Here is a 13,571-nt window from a genome sequence, read left to right on the forward strand (position 1 = left end):
TACGTGCGACTATCTCCACTATAGAAAGAAAAAAAAAAAGAGAGGATCAAATTTTCTAGTAAATACTAGAAAAAAGGGCTTTCTACATAGGGATCGTAAAAACAACGATTTTTCCCTATCAGCTGTAGGAAGGAAGGACACTTCACGAGAATCAAAAAACGAAGAAAGTATGGCCTATACTACTACTCTATGGATAAAGTTTCTCAAATTGATAGAGAAAGCACCGTAAAGATCAATTAGTGAGCGACTGGGTCGATACAACTAAAAAAAACTGCTTACTTATCCCATGATATGGGGCAAAATTTAGGAATCCGCTTATGTAATAGAGCCGATCCACTAAGGGATTAAGCAGCGGTGTAGTATCAGATCCCAAAGATAGTAAGTTCTTTTTTCTTTCTTATGGAAAAAAAGTCTTTTTCAAGGATTCTATAGAGATTTCATATATGAAAACGGGATAGTTACCTTTCAGAAAATTTGAACGAAGGCTCTATATCTATCTATGCTTCATTCTTCTGAAGGTGGGAAAAAAGATCAAACTGATTATTGATAAAAATTAGGGTTTGAAACTTAGGTAATTAATTTCTTCTGCTTAACCCAAGAACAAATTGGATCGATTTTTGATAAATCGAATTCAGTTAAGATAGGGGAAATTCAGATAGCAATTTCTGAGCCGTATGAGGTAGGAAACTCTCAAGTACGGTTCTAAGGGAAGGAACTTCCTATTCCGACCGAGGAGAACAGGCCATTCTACAGGGTGATTCGGAAATTGCGGAAGCTTGGTTTGATCAAGCTGCTGAATATTGGAAACAAGCTATAGCGCTTACTCCGGGAAATTATATTGAAGCACAGAACTGGTTGAAGATTACGAAGCGCTTTGAATTTGAATAAGACCATGCTCCTTCTTTTTCATAAAATGGGTGGTTTGGTTGTTGATCCATTAATCAAATAAATTAGGTCGTAAGATCGAATCAAGAATTTCATTATATCCATTTCTTATACCTTCTATTTTATATGATATTTCATAAGAATAAACCATAGGGATAGGGTCTAGAATAGAAGTAATAAACTGAATAAAAAGAGGGGGCAATCTAAATATTGCTAATATATTAGGACCATCTTATTAATAATTCTAATGAGTTATCTTGGAATTTAGAATCAAATAAAAAACCCTATATTATGCTCAAGGAAAGTAGATATAGATAGGAGCTTATGCCCTCAAAAAAAAATACACTAGTTTCTTAAATTAAAAATAAAAAAGATTTTTTTCTTACGTCGAGAAATATTTGTTTTTCAAGATAAACAATGTCCGTTAGGCACCTAATCTTTATGTCATAATAGACCCGAACACTTGCCTCGGATTGACTTCAATATATAATTGCTCCAGTGAATAACTAAAAAAAAATAGAAGGATGGTAGATAGTAAAGAAAAGAACTAATCACAATATCTATCTTTCAAAATCTATCTTTCAAAATCTATCTTTCAAAATATATATCTTTCAAAGATTCACTAAAAAGACAGTTGGCGGGTCTCTTTGTATGTCTTGTCCGGAAAGAGGAGGACTTAATGATTATTCGTTCGCCGGAACCAGAAGTAAAAATTGTTGTGGATAGGGATCCTGTAAAAACATCTTTTGAGGAATGGGCCAGACCCGGCCATTTCTCAAGAACACTAGCTAAGGGCCCTGATACTACCACTTGGATCTGGAACCTACATGCTGATGCTCACGATTTCGATAGTCATACTGGTGATTTGGAGGAGATTTCTCGAAAAGTCTTTAGTGCTCATTTCGGGCAACTTTCCATTATCTTTCTTTGGTTGAGTGGCATGTACTTTCATGGCGCCCGTTTTTCCAATTATGAAGCATGGCTAAGTGATCCTACTCACATTGGACCCAGTGCTCAGGTAGTTTGGCCTATAGTAGGGCAAGAAATATTGAATGGTGATGTAGGCGGGGGTTTCCGAGGAATCCAAATAACCTCTGGTTTTTTTCAGCTTTGGCGAGCATCTGGAATAACTAGTGAATTACAACTCTATTGTACTGCAATTGGTGCATTGATTTTTGCAGCGTTAATGCTTTTTGCTGGTTGGTTCCATTATCACAAAGCCGCTCCCAAATTGGCCTGGTTCCAAGATGTAGAATCCATGTTGAATCACCACTTAGCGGGATTATTAGGACTTGGGTCTCTTTCTTGGGCGGGGCACCAAATTCATGTATCTTTACCAATTAACCAATTTCTTGACGCTGGGGTGGATCCTAAAGAGATACCACTTCCTCATGAATTTATCTTGAATCGGGACCTTTTGGCTCAACTTTATCCTAGTTTTGCCGAAGGAGCAACCCCTTTTTTCACTTTAAATTGGTCCAAATACGCAGAATTTCTGACTTTTCGCGGAGGACTAGATCCAGTAACCGGTGGTCTCTGGCTGACCGATATTGCGCACCATCATTTAGCTATTGCTATTCTTTTCCTAATCGCAGGTCATATGTATAGGACCAATTGGGGTATTGGCCATGGACTTAAAGATATTTTGGAGGCTCACAAGGGCCCATTTACAGGACAAGGCCATAAGGGTCTTTATGAAATCTTAACAACGTCATGGCATGCTCAATTATCTCTTAACCTAGCTATGCTAGGCTCTACAACCATTGTTGTAGCTCATCATATGTATTCTATGCCTCCCTATCCATACCTAGCTACTGACTATGGTACACAACTTTCCTTGTTCACACACCACATGTGGATTGGCGGATTTCTAATAGTCGGTGCTGCTGCACATGCAGCAATTTTTATGGTAAGAGACTATGATCCAACTACTCGATACAACGATCTATTAGATCGCGTCCTTAGACACCGCGATGCAATCATATCCCACCTTAACTGGGTATGTATATTTCTAGGTTTTCACAGTTTTGGCTTGTACATTCATAATGATACCATGAGTGCTTTAGGCCGTCCACAAGATATGTTTTCGGATACTGCCATACAATTACAACCTATCTTTGCTCAATGGGTACAAAATATCCATGCTACTGCGCCTGGCGTAACAGCTCCTGGTGCAACAACAAGTACTAGCTTAACGTGGGGAGGCGGCGAGTTAGTAGCAGTAGGTGGCAAAGTGGCTTTGTTACCTATTCCATTAGGAACCGCAGATTTTTTAGTCCATCACATTCATGCATTTACCATACATGTGACTGTATTAATACTTTTGAAAGGTGTTTTATTTGCTCGGAGTTCCCGTTTGATACCCGATAAAGCAAATCTAGGTTTTCGCTTTCCTTGCGATGGGCCTGGCCGAGGGGGAACATGTCAAGTATCCGCCTGGGATCATGTTTTCTTAGGTTTATTCTGGATGTACAATGCAATTTCGGTAGTCATTTTCCATTTCAGTTGGAAAATGCAGTCGGATGTTTGGGGTACTATAAGTGATCAAGGGGTGGTAACTCATATTACAGGGGGAAACTTTGCACAGAGTTCCATTACGATTAATGGGTGGCTTCGAGATTTCTTGTGGGCACAGGCATCGCAAGTCATTCAGTCTTATGGTTCTTCATTATCTGCATATGGTCTTTTTTTCTTAGGTGCTCATTTTGTCTGGGCCTTCAGTTTAATGTTTTTATTCAGCGGCCGTGGTTATTGGCAAGAACTCATTGAATCTATCGTTTGGGCTCATAACAAATTAAAAGTTGCTCCTGCTACTCAGCCTAGAGCCTTGAGCATTATACAAGGACGCGCTGTAGGAGTAACCCATTACCTTCTGGGTGGAATTGCCACGACATGGGCATTCTTCTTAGCGAGAATTATTGCAGTAGGATAGTGGCTAGGAGGATTTGAAAGGCATTATGGAATTAAGATTTCCCAGGTTTAGCCAAGGCTTAGCTCAGGACCCCACTACTCGTCGTATTTGGTTTGGTATTGCTACCGCACATGATTTCGAAAGTCATGATGATATTACTGAAGAACGTCTTTATCAGAACATTTTTGCTTCTCACTTTGGGCAATTAGCAATAATCTTTCTATGGACGTCCGGAAATCTGTTTCATGTAGCTTGGCAAGGAAATTTTGAATCATGGATACAGGATCCTTTACACGTAAGACCTATTGCTCATGCGATTTGGGATCCTCATTTTGGTCAACCCGCTGTGGAAGCCTTTACTCGAGGAGGTGCTGCTGGTCCAGTGAATATTGCTTATTCTGGAGTTTATCAGTGGTGGTATACAATAGGATTACGCACCAATGAGGATCTTTATACTGGAGCTCTTTTTCTATTATTTCTTTCTACGCTGTCCTTAATAGCGGGTTGGTTACATCTACAACCCAAATGGAAACCAAGCCTTTCGTGGTTCAAAAACGCGGAATCTCGTCTCAATCATCATTTGTCAGGACTTTTCGGGGTAAGTTCTTTGGCTTGGACAGGACATTTAGTTCATGTTGCTATTCCCGCATCCAGGGGGGAGTACGTTCGATGGAATAATTTCTTAGATGTATTACCCTATCCCCAGGGGTTGGGACCCCTTTTGACGGGTCAATGGAATCTTTATGCCCAAAACCCTGATTCGAGTAATCATTTATTTGGTACCGCTCAAGGAGCGGGAACTGCCATTCTAACTCTTCTTGGGGGATTCCACCCACAAACGCAAAGTTTGTGGCTGACCGATATGGCTCACCATCATTTAGCTATTGCATTTATTTTTCTCATTGCCGGTCACATGTATCGAACTAACTTCGGAATTGGGCACAGTATTAAAGATCTTTTAGAAGCGCATACTCCTCCGGGGGGTCGATTAGGGCGTGGGCATAAGGGCCTTTATGACACAATCAACAATTCGATTCATTTTCAGTTAGGTCTTGCTCTAGCTTCTTTAGGGGTTATTACTTCCTTAGTAGCTCAACATATGTACTCTTTACCTCCTTATGCATTCATAGCACAAGACTTTACTACTCAAGCTGCTTTATATACTCATCACCAATATATTGCAGGGTTCATCATGACAGGGGCTTTTGCTCATGGAGCTATTTTTTTCATTAGGGATTACAATCCGGAACAGAATGAGGATAATGTATTGGCAAGAATGTTAGACCATAAAGAAGCTATCATATCTCATTTAAGTTGGGCTAGCCTCTTTCTAGGATTCCATACCTTGGGCCTTTATGTTCATAACGACGTCATGCTTGCTTTTGGTACTCCAGAAAAGCAAATCTTGATCGAACCTATATTTGCCCAATGGATACAATCTGCTCATGGCAAGACGACATATGGGTTCGATATACTCTTATCTTCAACGAATGGCCCCGCTTTCAATGCGGGTCGAAGCCTATGGTTGCCCGGATGGTTGAATGCTGTTAATGAGAATAGTAATTCGCTTTTCTTAACAATAGGACCTGGGGATTTCTTGGTTCATCATGCTATTGCTCTAGGTTTGCATACAACTACATTGATTTTAGTAAAGGGCGCTTTAGATGCACGCGGTTCCAAATTAATGCCAGATAAAAAGGATTTTGGATATAGTTTTCCTTGTGACGGCCCAGGGCGCGGCGGTACTTGTGATATTTCTGCTTGGGACGCATTTTATTTGGCAGTTTTCTGGATGTTAAATACCATTGGGTGGGTTACTTTTTATTGGCATTGGAAACATATCACATTATGGCAGGGCAACGTTTCACAATTTAATGAATCCTCCACTTATTTGATGGGATGGTTAAGAGATTACCTATGGTTAAACTCTTCACAACTTATCAATGGATATAATCCTTTTGGGATGAATAGTTTATCGGTATGGGCGTGGATGTTCTTATTTGGACATCTTGTTTGGGCTACTGGATTTATGTTCTTAATTTCCTGGCGGGGGTATTGGCAGGAATTAATTGAGACTTTAGCATGGGCTCATGAACGCACACCTTTAGCTAATTTAATTCGCTGGAGAGATAAGCCCGTGGCTCTTTCCATTGTGCAAGCAAGATTGGTTGGATTAGCTCACTTTTCCGTGGGTTATATATTCACTTATGCAGCTTTCTTGATTGCCTCAACATCAGGCAAGTTTGGTTAATTTAGTTTGTTTTTTTGTACTGTATCAGCACCTAGTTCATTACTCTTGATAGAGAGGGAGGATCTGCCTTTTTAGATTTCTTTTTCTATTTATTTTTCCATCTAGGATTAGAACCGTATACTTGGTAATAATAGCAACGACACATTATGGCAAAAAAAAGTTTGATTCAGAGGGAGAAGAAGCGGCAGAAATTAGAACAGAAATATCATTTGATTCGTCAATCTTTAAAAAAAAAGATAAGAAGCAAAGTTTCTCCCTTGAGTTTGAGTGAAAAAACGAAAATGCGAGAAAAATTGCAATCCCTACCGCGTAATAGTGCACCTACACGCCTTCATCGACGTTGTTTTTTGACCGGAAGACCTAGAGCTAACTATCGACATTTTGGGCTATCCGGACACGTACTTCGAGAAATGGTTTATGAGTGTTTGTTACCGGGTGCAACAAGATCCAGTTGGTAAGGATAAAATACCCTTTCGTATTTGTATGGATTTCTGGAATTGATAATCATAGAGGAGCCCTCTTTACCATTCTGTATAAATGGACTATTCTATTTGTATAGATATTGGTAGAGGGGCGTATCCAACCCTCTTTTATCCACTAGTTACCCCTCTTTAGTTTAAGAGTATAGAGCAGTTTGGTAGCTCATAAGGCTCATAACCTTGGGGTTGCGGGTTCGATTCCCACTACCGGCTCCATACTCCTTCTTTATGATATATGCATGATATAATATATACATCATGCATTTGTATCTGGATTTTTTGATTTCCTAAAAGAGTTTTGGTCTAACAGTTTTTTCTCGGAAGAAGCAAAAAAATAAAAGAAAGAATAAAATATGAAAGAAAAGCGTCCATTGTCTAATGGATAGGACAGAGGTCTTCTAAACCTTTGGTATAGGTTCAAATCCTATTGGACGCAATCTTATTTCTATCTATTCTTTAAATAACTATACTAAACTAAAAACAAAGAAAACTTTTTTGCATGATTCAAATGAAAAAGCTTTCTCAACGATTCCTATTCTACTAACAAGAGTAGACATGCAAAATTTATTTGTTACTGAAGAGAAAACCGTTCCAGCTGTTCCTGAATAGCTTCCTTCAAAAGGATTTCCGCTTGCTCGGTGAATGTCTTGCTAGAAGATATAATTTCTTGGAATTGAGGTTTAGTATCTTTTAGATGTTTACGTAACTCATCCAGAAATTTATTTACCTGTTCAATTTCTAACGAATCAAGATATCCTCTTGTTCCGGTATAAATAGTAGCTATCTGCTCTTCCACTGGGAGAGGATTTGCCTGGGATTGTTTAAGCAATTCCCTTAATCGTCGACCCCTTGCCAATTGATTCTGACTTGTTTTATCGAGAGCAGAGGCGAATTGTGCAAAGGCTTGTAACTCTGCGAATTGCGCTAGTTCCAATTTTGATTTGCCAGCTACTTGTTTCATGGCTTTAATTTGAGCCGCGGATCCTACTCTGGAAACAGAAATACCCACATTAATAGCGGGTCGAATTCCGGCATTGAATAGATCCGCAGATAAGAATATTTGTCCATCTGTAATGGAGATTACATTAGTAGGAATATAGGCGGAAACGTCTCCAGATTGAGTCTCAACTATTGGTAAAGCGGTCATACTTCCTTCGCCTAAAAGAGAATTTAATTTAGCGGCTCTTTCTAAAAGGCGTGAATGCAAATAAAAAACATCCCCTGGATAAGCCTCACGGCCGGGAGGTCTTCTTAATAGAAGGGACATTTGGCGATAAGCTTGTGCCTGTTTGGAGAGATCATCATAAATTATTAAAGTATGCCGTTCGCGGTACATAAAATACTCAGCCAGGGCTGCTCCCGTATAAGGAGCGAGGTATTGTAATGTAGCAGGTGAATCCGCCATTTCAGCTACTACAATAGTGTATTCCATAGCCCCCTCCTCATGGAAAGTAGTTACTACTTGAGCTACGGAGGATGCTCTTTGACCGATAGCTACATAAACACATATTACACCTTGCCCTTTTTGATTGAGAATTGTATCTGTGGCTACTGCTGTTTTGCCAGTCTGTCTGTCCCCAATAATTAACTCTCGCTGACCGCGCCCTATAGGGATCATCGAATCGATAGCAATAAGCCCTGTTTGAAGAGGTTCGTATACGGAACGCCTGGAAATTATACTTGGAGCAGGAGATTCAATTAAGCGAGATTCGGAAGCTATAATTTCGCCTTTCCCATCAATAGGTTTAGCCAGAGCATTTACAACACGACCCAAGTAAGCCTCACTCACGGGTATCTGAGCAATTCTTCCTGTTGCTTTTACAAAACTTCCCTCTTGTATCATCAACCCATCGCCCATTAATACAATCCCAACATTTTTGGATTCCAAATTCAGAGCAATACCCCTAGTACCTTCTGCAAATTCGACTAATTCACCTGACATTATTTCACCAAGACCTATAATACGAGCAATCCCATCCCCCACTTGAACTACGCGACCTATATTCTCAATCCCTACTTTCCTATTATATTGTTCAATACGTTCGCGGAGAATTTTATGAATTTCGTCGACTCGAAGGGTTGCCATTAGTGTTTCTTGACTCTTTTTTCGGAAGCAAGGGGAAAAATAATGCCTAAATTCTAAACGAAAGTAGAAGTTCAAGGCCTAATTAATTTAATTATCTCTTCCATTCCAGGGACCCGAGAATGCCAATATTAGCACGAATCGTACGGAAATGTAACTCGGTATTCAAACAACTATTCAGAGTTCCTAGAGCTCCTTGTACGGCCTGTTGGAAAACCCGCTGTCGGACCTGATTCATTGCCCTTTGTTTTTCAAAATAAAGGGTTTCGTTTTTAGACTTTTCCAATTGTTCCAAACTAATAGAAGTAGCATTAATCAAATTTGCTTTTTCTCGTTCTATCTCAGAGTATCCATTCATTCGATACTCATCCGCTTCTAGTTCGACTTTCTGTAATCGAATCCGAGCTTTTTCGAGTTGCTCAATGGTCCCTCTACGCAATTCTTCTGAATTTCGAATAGTACTCAAGATCCTCTGTTTTCGATTATCTAATAAATCTTTTAATGAAAGTAGATTATTTTGTAAGTTTACAACTTTTATGATCTCTTCCCGAACCAAACATGAATCTTTCGATTCATTTGGCTCTCACGCTCCTTTTTTTTTTTTTCTAGCTATTTCCATATCTTTTTTTTAAGTAATGAGCCTATCCTCTATCTTCTTTTTTATGTTTATATTTCAATATACCGAAACCTATATAAGACTAGATAAATATTAAGAGGACTCTTCCGCCTAGATAAAAATATATCATGGTCAGCAAAGTTGTTTCTTTATTTTTATTTGCCCTCTAGTTAATAATTTCAATTTCATTAAGAAAAACTAACTAAATAAATGGAAAATGAAAATTAATAGAATTCTTTTTTATTTTTTTTTTTCTTCAAATCCAAAAAATTTCTCTTTTTTATACATAGGTCGTCGATTCGGCATTGGTTAAAAAAGGGCAGGGTGCCCCCTTTTTTTTTTCTAGTAAATAGTTCAAACCATTTTATCGATATGAGTGTTCTATATCAGATAAATTTTACATTAGCTATTTCCCGTTTAAATTCGGTACTAATACTAATATAGTTGTAGAAAGAGTACCTCTTTTTGCCTGGACTTCAAGCAGTTTAGCTTTAACCGTGTTAATGGTCTCACATTCTTGGTTTATAGAGAATCAAAGTTGATTTACCAATGAGTCGCGAAATGCTATGGTTCTTCCATATGATTTCTGAATTTATTCAGAAGTAATTCGTCGAGATCGTGCACCCTTTTCTTATTTATCCGAAAAATACTAAAAAATATTATAAAGTGCAGCCGGATAGATCCAATCTATTCTTGAAATAGACAACTCGCACACACTCCCTTTCCAAAAAAAATCAAAACACCAACCACTACAGTTAGATTTATTAGATTTGTTGCTAAAATATCGGTATTAAGCCCGAAACTGCCAGCGGATGGCCAGTGAGCTAAAAAAACGAAAGAATGGGTTACATTTTTCATATGCTCTCCTCTTATAGATAGGACGAACAAAGAACAAAGTTTTTCGATCACTTACTTCGCTCGCCCTTTTTTGATCGGTTTTTTTAATGCAAATAGATTCAATCTAGTAATTTCTTTTAGATTAAGTCTTACGTCTTGTTTGACCGGTGAAAGACTTCCTTTGTTGAAATGTTCTGTTCCCAAAATTCCTAAAATAAAAGGAAAAAACTTTCCACTTTCCTAAACTAAGGACGGGAAATAAGAAGGTGAGCATATCTTCTAAATTAATAATACTCAACTCAGCCCTTCCTAGAATGGGGTATTATCTGTCCCGATAAATAGATAATTCCAGGAGTAATAAATAGGAGTAAATTAAATAAAGTATTGATATAATTGGAATTGCGGAAGCAAATACCAATTTACTAAAAAAAGAAAAAAGTATCTAATCGAAATCGAAAGAATTTTTTTTTAAGATTAAACAAAAGGGTTCGCAAATAAAAGCGCTAGTGCCACAACTAGTCCATAAATTGTTAAAGCTTCCATAAAAGCTAGACTAAGCAATAAAGTACCTCGTATTTTACCTTCTGCTTCTGGCTGTCTCGCAATACCTTCTACAGCTTGTCCTGCAGCAGTACCTTGACCAACTCCAGGTCCAATAGAAGCAAGCCCTACGGCCAATCCAGCAGCAATAACAGAAGCAGCAGCAATTAGTGGATTCATGGTGAGTAGTTCCTCGTGTCAAAAAAAAGAAATGGTTAAGGATACAATCAACCAATAAATTCTTACTTCTAAGCTCTATTGGGGAGAAGTAAAGTAACTAAAAAGTACAAATTGAAATCAAATTGAAATGATAATGTGAATTGTCCGAACTACATAGAAGGGAATTCCATATCCATATATCGGATTAGATAATGAATCTAACCTAGGAATATATAATATAATATCCTATATATATATACATTTGTTTCTTCTATTTTGTTTGCATATTTTCTCATTTTCTATTGAATCGGATTCTAAAATCATTGCTTAAAGTGGAAACCCGCATAAAAGAGGACTCCACTTATAGACATTAAGGATATTATAGTATAGATCTAGCCTGACTCCACCCTCCTTAATGCATATATACTTTGAAAATTCCATAATATAGTCTATTCTCTCTCCTACAACTCTAGGCTATATATTCATACGCATTTCTAACTATTTTTTTGCAACCAAGCAGATTATCTGGAACCATGCATGAATTGAGCTAAGCTGCAAAAAAAAATACTATTTCCAAAAAGAGTCAATTCAATGATGACCCTCCATGGATTCACCTATATAGGCTGCGGCTAATGTTGCAAAAATAAGAGCTTGAATACCGCTTGTAAATAATCCAAGAAACATGACCGGTATAGGGATTACTAAGGGGACTAAAGAAACAAGAACAACAACGACTAATTCATCCGCCAATATATTCCCGAAAAGTCGAAAGCTAAGCGATAATGGTTTTGTGAAATCTTCTAGGATGTTAATTGGTAAAAGGATTGGAGTTGGTTTAATATATTTCTCGAAATAGCTCAATCCTTTTTGCTAAGACCAGCATAAAAATATGCCGCTGACGTGAGTAAAGCTAAAGCAACAGTAGTATTTATATCATTCGTGGGCGCTGCTAATTCCCCATGGGGTAACTCTATAATTTTCCAAGGTAAAAGAGCACCCGACCAATTCGAAACAAAAATAAAAAGGAACATAGTTCCAATAAAGGGAACCCAGGGACCATATTCTTCTCCAATCTGAGTTTTGCTCAAGTCTCGAATAAACTCAAGGACATATTCAAAAAAATTCTGACCGTCGGTCGGGATGGTTTGTGGATTCCGAACAGCTATGACAACTGAACCTAGCAAGATAGTAATTACGACCCAAGAAGTGATGAGTACTTGGGCATGAATTTGGAAACCTCCTATTTGCCAATAGAAGTGTTGGCCTACTTCTACACCCGATATATCGTATAACCCCTTGAGTGTTTTAATGGAACAAGGTATAATATTCATATTGTCCTCTGATAAAAATTGAACTTCAAAAAAGGAATTCTTTTGATTCAACCATCTCTTTCTCAACTCAGCAACTTGAAGTATTAATCTTATATTTAGGATACCAAGAAAGCACATCAGATCATAATATATATCAATACCCTCTAATATATATCAATATTCCCCTTCTATGCAAAAAAAATTCTATGCAAAAAAAAAGATATAGTAAAGTAAGTGATTCCATAAATTTACGCAGTTGCCCAAGAATTCACTATATATTCTTAATCAACGATTTCTTATATAGAGAGAACGGCCCTCACAAATTGAAAATACTAATTTGTTAAGAATCAATCGAATTGAAGTCATAGTGTCATCGTTGGCTGGAATCGATATATTCGCGAGATCCGGGTCACAATTTGTATCGACTAAAGAAATAGTAGGAATCCCCAAAATGGCACATTCCCGAAGAGCTATATACTCTTTTTGCTGATCAAGGACGATCACAATGTCTGGCAATCTCGTCATATATTTGATCCCGCCGAGATACCTTTGCAAGGTAGATAATTTTCTCTTCAAGATTGCCACATCTCTTTTTGGGAGATGGTGGAATTTTCCCATTTTTTCTTCTGCTCTTAAGTCTCTAAATTGAGAAAGTCTAGTTTTCGTAATCGACCAATTCGTTAACATACCACTGAACCACTTTTTATTAACATAATGACAACGAGCCCTTATTGCAGCTGATGCTACTAAATCTGTTGCTCTTTTTTTGGTACCAACAATTAAGAAACTTTTTCCCTGACTTGCTGCATCAAAAACTAAATCACAAGCTTCTGATAAAAAACGAGCCGTTCTAGCGAGATTTATAATATGAGTACCTTTACGCTTTGCCGAAATGTAAGGGGCCATTTTAGGATTCCATTTCTTAATACCATGACCAAAATGAACTCCTGCTTCTATCATCTCTTTCAAATTAATGTTCCAATATCTTCTTGTCATTTTTTCCACACTTCCTTTTTTTTTAACCCTACCATTCCATTACGGAATTTAGTTCTTTTTGAAGATTAAGAAAGATCCGAAATAGCTTGAAATAAAAAATATTTTTTATGTATCCTTAAATGATATAGGGTTAAATGTTAAATGGGGGTTCTTATGTCTCATAAAAATTGTTTGTTACGTCAGAATCTGAAGAAACTAATTCTGTATGGAGAAACAAAAAATCTCTCATTTCCGACGCGAATAGATTTTTTTTTTTTATTTCGAAATAAAGGTTCTTGTCTTGTGGGGAACGATGCACAAATTTTTGGAATCCGGTACCAACAGGTATAATCCCCCCCAGAACTACGTTTTCTTTCAAGCCTTTCAACCAATCAATGCGACCTCGTAGGGCAGCTTTTGCTAAAACTCGAGCAGTTTCTTGAAAACTTGCTTCAGATATGAAACTTTGGGTATTTAGGGAAGCCCTTGTTATTCCCAATAAGATTGCCCGATAATAGATCGATT

At 37.8% G+C, this 13,571-nt stretch overlaps 1 non-coding gene across 1 annotated transcript; it reads left to right on the forward strand.

Moving 5' to 3' along the window:
• Positions 1-6,890: 6,890 nt before the first annotated feature.
• Positions 6,891-6,962, forward strand: TRNAR-UCU (transfer RNA arginine (anticodon UCU)). Its single transcript has one exon. It is a non-coding gene; the product is annotated as a tRNA-Arg (tRNA).
• The last annotated feature ends 6,609 nt before the right edge of the window (positions 6,963-13,571 follow it).

This window comes from Aegilops tauschii, unplaced genomic scaffold (genome assembly GCF_002575655.3).
Source record: "Aegilops tauschii subsp. strangulata cultivar AL8/78 unplaced genomic scaffold, Aet v6.0 ptg000957l_obj, whole genome shotgun sequence".
NCBI lineage: Eukaryota > Viridiplantae > Streptophyta > Magnoliopsida > Poales > Poaceae > Aegilops > Aegilops tauschii.